This window comes from Dioscorea cayenensis, chromosome 17 (genome assembly GCF_009730915.1).
Source record: "Dioscorea cayenensis subsp. rotundata cultivar TDr96_F1 chromosome 17, TDr96_F1_v2_PseudoChromosome.rev07_lg8_w22 25.fasta, whole genome shotgun sequence".
In the NCBI taxonomy this organism is placed as follows: Eukaryota; Viridiplantae; Streptophyta; class Magnoliopsida; order Dioscoreales; family Dioscoreaceae; genus Dioscorea; species Dioscorea cayenensis.
In genome coordinates, this window is record NC_052487.1 from 7,068,283 (window position 1) to 7,075,237 (window position 6,955).

General features: G+C 42.6%; 1 non-coding gene across 1 annotated transcript; it reads left to right on the plus strand.

Annotated features, from left to right (window-relative positions):
• The first annotated feature begins 1,625 nt into the window (after positions 1-1,625).
• LOC120281525 lies at positions 1,626-1,733 on the plus strand. Its single transcript, XR_005542664.1, has one exon. It is a non-coding gene; the product is annotated as a small nucleolar RNA R71 (small nucleolar RNA).
• Positions 1,734-6,955: the final 5,222 nt, after the last annotated feature.

A 6,955-nucleotide genomic window follows, 5' to 3' on the forward strand; every position in this document is an offset into this window, starting at 1 on the left:
ATCTGGATTGAATATTTCCTTCATGTATTAATCAACATTTTCATCAGTAGTGTCTAGAAAATTTAAAGCATCATCAAAATCAAGAGAATGCCGCATGGCTTCAGCAAGGTGGTATATGAGCTTGTCATCTTCAACTCTCAATGTTAGCTCCCCGCCGTCCATGTCAATCAATGCCTTGGAAGTCCACAAGAATGGTCTCCCAAGTATCAAAGGTATATCTGCATCCTCATCAACATCTAACACTACAAAGTCAACAAAAAAAAAGTACTTGTCCACCTTGACAAGCACATCTTCAATGATGCCCCTCGGATGTCTCACAATTCGATCCGCCAATCGCAAAGTCATCCAAGTGGGCCTAAGCTCTCCAAAGCCTAGCTTCTGAAAGAAAGTGTATGGTATGACGTTGATACTAGCCCCTGAGTCCACCAATGCCATTTCTTCACCCAAATTGCCAATATTACACGGAATGATGAAGCTTCCCGGGTCTTTCTTTTTGTTTGGCATGTTATTTTGTAACACTGCCAAGCAAGAAGCATCTAAGATCACCGAAGCACTCTCCTCCAACTTCCTCTTGTTAGTCAACAAGTTCTTCAAAAATTTTGCATACTTAGGCATTTGGGCCAATGCCTCAATAAAAGGAATATTGATGTGGAGTTGCTTGAACAAACTCAGGAACTTCTTGTACTGTTCATCCCCTTAGTCATTCGTCAATCTAGAGGGATAAGGGATTATTGGCTTAAAAGGTGGGGGTGCCACCTCCTTCTCTTTGCTTGCTCCCTCCTCAACCTCTATAACCTCAGGTGCGTGTTCATTGGGCTTCTCACTCGGAATCCTACCTTCAACCTCATGACCACTTCTTAAAGTGATCGTTTTCACATGCTCTCTAGGATTGGTCTTGGTATTACTCGGAAAGCTTCCTTGTGGCCTTTCCAATAGAGACTTCGCGATCTACCCTACTTGATTTTCAAGATTATGCAAAGAGGCGGTGTGGTTGCAAAGTGTAGCCTCGACTGATTGAAACCTTATATATGACGATTGCACAAACCTGGTCAAGGCCTTCTCCAAATCGGTCATTCGGATCTCCGAACCTGAAACTCGGTTTTCCATGTTTGAGGCTTGTTGTTGTTGGAAATCCGGTGGCCCCATAACCTTTTGTGGACCTTGGTTGCTCCACGAAAACTTGGGATGATTCTTCCAACCCAGATTGTAGGTGTTGCTATATGGATTCCCTTGGTTCCTCATTGTATTACCCACAAAATCGACATTCTCAACAGAAGATGCATCACCAATAGAGATCGGGCAATCGGAGGGAGCATGTCCTCCACCACACCCAGTGCAAGTAGTCACGGCCACCACTCTATTTGAAGTTAGAAAATCTAACTTCTTACTCAATGATTCCACTTGAGCCGCCAATGAAGTTACTGCATCTATCTCATGGAGTAACGGCCACCTTTTTCTTCTCCCTAGCATTCCATTGGTAGCCATTTAACCCCATTTCTTCAATTAGTTGACGGGCCTCACCGGGGGTCTTGCTACCTAAGGTATCTTCTGCTGCCACATCCAAGAGTTGCCTTGTACTTGGATTCAACCCATTATAAAAGGTCTGAACAATCATCCACTCCGGGAATCCGTGTTGCGGTTACATTCTCAGTAGCTCCTTGAACCTTTCCCACGTCTCAAATAGAGACTCCAATTCCTGACTGTACAAAGGATGAGATCTCATTCCTAGGCTTTGCTAATTTTCTGAGAGGAAAATAATGGGCCAGAAAAGCTTCTACCATCTCCTCCCATGTGGTAATCGATGCTCTAGGTAATGAGTGTAGCCACAGCTTCGCTCTCCCATTTAAGGAAAATGGGAAGGCTCTCAGCTTGATGGCAGCATCTGTCACCCCATTTATCTTAAGCATATCACATACCTCGAGCAAGTTCTCTATATGACTGTTTGGATACTCATCGGCCAAACCATTGAACTGTGTAGATTGCTACAACATGTGGATGAATGGCAGCTTTAGCTCAAAGTTCTGAGCTTCAATACTGAAGGTCTAGCATAATCGGATAATGTCCGTTGTTGCTCATTCTGTTCTACCATATTTTTAGATTCTTATATTTCCAAATCAGCTAGAATAGATGGTTCTTGCACAGGTTCTTTCCCTTTTCTTCTAAGTGTATGTTCAAGCTCAGGGTCTCCTTCAATTAATATTGAGGGGTTCCCTTGGGTCATAACCTGGACTTGCACCAAAAAGAAAGAAAACAAAATCAGAACGATAATAGAATAAGAAGAAATGAACTAGAATGAATGAATGAATAGCTAAGAAAACAAAGTGCAAAGTATGTCTAAACTCCTACTCCCCGGTAACGGCGCTAAAAACTTCACAACGCTCCTTGCGTATGTCCCGCAAGTGCACGAGTTTGTTGAAGTAATAAAATCTCAGATGAGTGGATTATCTTATCCACACGGAGTAGGGAATAAAAACACTTAAATTTTTTCTTAACTAAGTGAAAGATGAATAGTGATATGTGTGACAATATGTGAAATAACAAAAGTAAAAGAACAAGAGAGACATCACAAGTAAAGGAGAAGGTAAGGCAATCAATATAAATGGAGTAAACGGATATTGTTCCACCTAGAACAATCGTTTCAAGTGAAAGAACCCTCTATTATACTTTCTAACTGTTGCAATTATGAGTCGTGGAGATCCTTAAATACATGATCCCAAATTTAAGGTCAACCATGCCTAACTCTATACATGTCCCGGAGGAGAAATTGAGTAAACTCTCAACCTCGCACTCGTATAGAATTGGAATGAGTTCTAGGGATTGCAAGTGATAAATTCTCTTCCTAGATGTAGACCTAACCCTTTGGTCCAGGTGGAAGGTCCCTAGCCACAATTAAGCCCAAGATGCTAAAATCACTTTAACGCTTCACTCCGTTGCAACCGTAACTAAGCCCTAGCGGAAGATCATCCTTTAGCACATTCACTCTACTGTGACCACAAAGAACATGAGGAAATTGAGGTAGGATAAATCACACCGGAGGAGAAAGGGGACGCTCCGCTACCACTCGACTCACCCTCTCAACCCTCTCCAATCTATCTTTGTCTAACTCTTGTGGTGTGTCACTCACTCACAAGAGTTAGCAACAAGAACTCTCAACCCTAGTGTCACTCTAAGGGAGTATTCATATAATCAAGCATTCAAGATTATAACTCAAAATAAAACATCAATTAATTCAAAGCATAATAAAAAGGTTCAATGAAACGAATACATCCTAGGGATCACAAATACCCAAGTACCCACTAGGGAGTTTAGCTCTCCATGGAGCTAATTACAATCAATGAAATCAAATGTAAAAGCAAAGAATCCATAGAAAATCCCCTCGATAGTCATGCTGATGGTCTTGTGGAGATTCCTCTACTCGTCCAAGGGTCCCTTTGTCGGGCCTAGGATACACCTCGCCGGATCAGTGCCAACGAAAGCTCTCCCATTAACCTTCTTCCAAACAGAGCACAATGTCGAAGCCGTAGAACCTTTCCCAATCCATAGCCAATACCTCTCAATACACTAGCCGCCGCCCTCTCCCAAGTTGTGGAAAAGATGGAGATAAGAATCCTGAAATCAGGGCTGAAATCGGCCTTAAATAGGGCTGGAATCGGGAATCCACACGCCCATGTGGGTGCCCTTGTGGATTTTTTATACGGGCGTGCGGAATTTTCACACACCCATGTGGATTCTCTGTTTTCATCCTTCTTTGACCGGTTGTGAACAGTATATGCTACAATGTTTTGCTATAGTGTCCTGCTACATTACCGGCCCGAAACACTCCTGAATCCATGCTTTCATAGACGTAACGTAAACGGACACACGTTTACGTCGTAGATCACTTTGCTTCTTCAATAACAGACATGTTGGTGGAGATCTTGCTATACATGCACAAGCCAGAATGCTTGAAATGTGACTGCCCTTGTGCCCCTGCAGATCATTGTGCTAACTTGAATAAGAGGAGGTTGGCACACATTCCCTCATTTCGAACCCGACTTATGTCTTCGCGTTTGAACCTCTCAAGATTTCCTCCAAATGGTGCATTTACGATCCACATTAGCTTCTTTCTTTAATACTCGACCTCACAACCCTATCTGCGTGAAAGTAACATAAATACACACATATTAGCGTTCAAACCCGATAAAGTAATGCTTATCATAAGGAAAGAACACTTCGTATTCTTATCGCACAAGCACTTATCAGTCATCAAATGTGATTTTGTTGAAGATGCAACGCGATCTAATGCATGGATGTGTGCCCATTCATGTGGCCTCGATGAAAGTGTGGATTTGGGAGTATTGTAGCAGTTATTATTCACAAACCGCCAAAAAATTGATTCCTGCAGATTCACACGGCCGTATGGATTCCAAATTCCAGCCAATTTAAGTCGCGACTTTAGCCTATTTTTCCCATCTTTTGCCCATCTCTTCACCATCTTTGGAGGTGCTCACGGTTAGGGTTTGGAGAGGTGTTGGCTAGGTTTTTGTAGTGGTTCTACGGCCTTCAACATCATGTTTCTTTGGAAGATACTTATTGGGGGAGCTTTCATCGACATCGATTCGGCGAGGTGTGCCCTAGGCTTGATGAGGGAACCTTTGGAGAAGATGCGGCTACTCCACAAGACCATCGACATGGAAACCAAGGTGGTTTTATTCATTGATTGCATATCTTTACTTTCGATTCTATTATTGATAACTAAACTCCTAGTGGGCACTTGGACTTGTAAACCCTAGGATGATATTGTTTCTTTGACCTTTTATTATGCTTTCTTTAATTAATGTTTTAACCGAGTTAAAATCTTGAATGTTTGTTGAGTTGATTTTCCCTTAGAGTGACACTAGGGTTGATAATCCATCTTGGTAACCTTTGTGGATAAGTGACACACCATGAGGGTTAGACAATGCTAGATTGGAGAGAATTGAGAGGGTGAGTCGAGAGGTAGCGGAACGTCCCCTTTTTCCTCCGGTGTGATTTATCCTACCTTCACGTTCTAAGAGTTCTTTGTGGTCACAATAGAGTAAAGTGCTAAGAAATGAACTCTGTTGGGCTTAGTTGCGCAAGCAACAGAGTGAAGCGTTGAAGTAATCCTTAATATATGGGGCTCAATTGTGACTAGGGGTCTTTCGCCTAGACCAAAGGGTTAGATCTATATTAGGGAATAGGGTTTATCACTTGGAGTCCCTAGAGCTTTAATAAACCTTATATAATGTGAGGCGTTAAGACTGAGCGATTTCTCCGCCGGTCCCAACCGTAGCTTTGGGACCGTGTGTTTTAAGACTTCCACAACTCATTAAGCATCAGTTGAGAAACATAATGGATGGTCTTGTACTTGAAAAAATTGTCTTAGGGTGAGCAATGTCCGGGTGCCCCAATTTCTGTCGATTGCCTCTCCTATCTTTTATTTGCGCCTCCTTCTTCTTTCCTTATTTCTATTTTCATTGATTTTGTTCACAAGACTATCAATTCATCTTCATTCTAGTTAAATAGCAATCTTTGTGTTTATGATCACTATTCCCTATGGATACGACTACCCACTCACCAGGGTATTGTTACTTCAACAAACCTATGCACTTACAGCTCACACACGAAAAGGCATGTCATCTTTTTACTTGGTCTAGAGGACAAGGTGCAACCAACCCTGGAGATCATGAAGAGGATGGTCTAAAAGATAAAAGGAGCAAGGAGAAATTACAAGAAGTGCCCCAATGCTAGTGGGAATATGCATGCACGAAGTAAGGGTGACGAACCTTTGTGTGGTAACAAGCTTGATAACCCTCCCTCTATCTTGAAAATATTATGTTCATTGTGCTTTCAAGTTGTAGGTAAGAAGGAAACCTTCATCCATGAGCCCATGTGAGGTAAGGTTAGTACATCAAGCTTAGTGAAGTTAAACAAGCGCTTCTTGGAAGGCAACCTATGTCTTTACTGTTTTTCTAGGTTTAAGTTTAGTATTTGTATGAATAAGTGCTTTAGTATTAGTGTCTTGATTTGTACATGCTATTGTTGTGCTTTTCTCATGAATTACTGGTGTTTTAGTGTGCTTAATTATGATTGACAAAATTTCTTGGTCGATCGAGCATGTATTCCATGATTCTCTTGTCAGTTATTCATTGTTATGCAGTCTCAGTGTGCGTATAAGTGTGCAGAAATTTTTTGTATAGTCTATAATTTTGTTTGAGTCATCTAGAGAAGACACACGGCCATGTGGAATTTTAACAGGGGCGTGTGTTTCCGTTTAGAGCTCATCCTGAGAGGACATATGGGCGTGTGTATGCCCCTGTGAATGACCTTATGACGGTCACACGCCTATGGGTAATTTCCAAATGGGCGTGTGGATCTCTGCAGAGTTCTCAGACTCCATACTGAGAAGACACAGGGGCATGTGAACGCTCCTGTGTATGACCTTGTAAATGGCACATGTGCATGCGCGGCCATGTGAAACTCTGCAGAGACTTCTCTTCCATCTAGAGAGCACACAGGGGCGTGTGAGTCCCCCTGTGAGTATCCACACACCCGTGTGGAATTTCCACAGGGGCATGTAGAGCATTTAGCCATTTTTCTCAAGAGGACAGAGAAGCCACAAGGGTGCGTGGTGCCCCTGTGGATTCGGCACACGGAAGTGGGTAATTTTCACACACCCGTGTGGATGCATTCAGAGACAGTCAGAGGCTATCCTGAGAGCACATAGGGGTGTGTGTTCACCCCTATGAGCAACCCTGTGGGAGTCACAACAGCGTGGGTAATTTCCACACGCCCGTGTGGATACACAAAATGCCTAGAGGCACAATTTTTCTTTAAAACCCACTCGAGCCTCTTCATTCTATAACCCCCAAACGCTCATAGAACGCCTCTCCTCACCTTCTTGACCCTTCTCCGTCTATTTAAAAAGATTTTAGTTGAGTTTTCCGGCCGTATT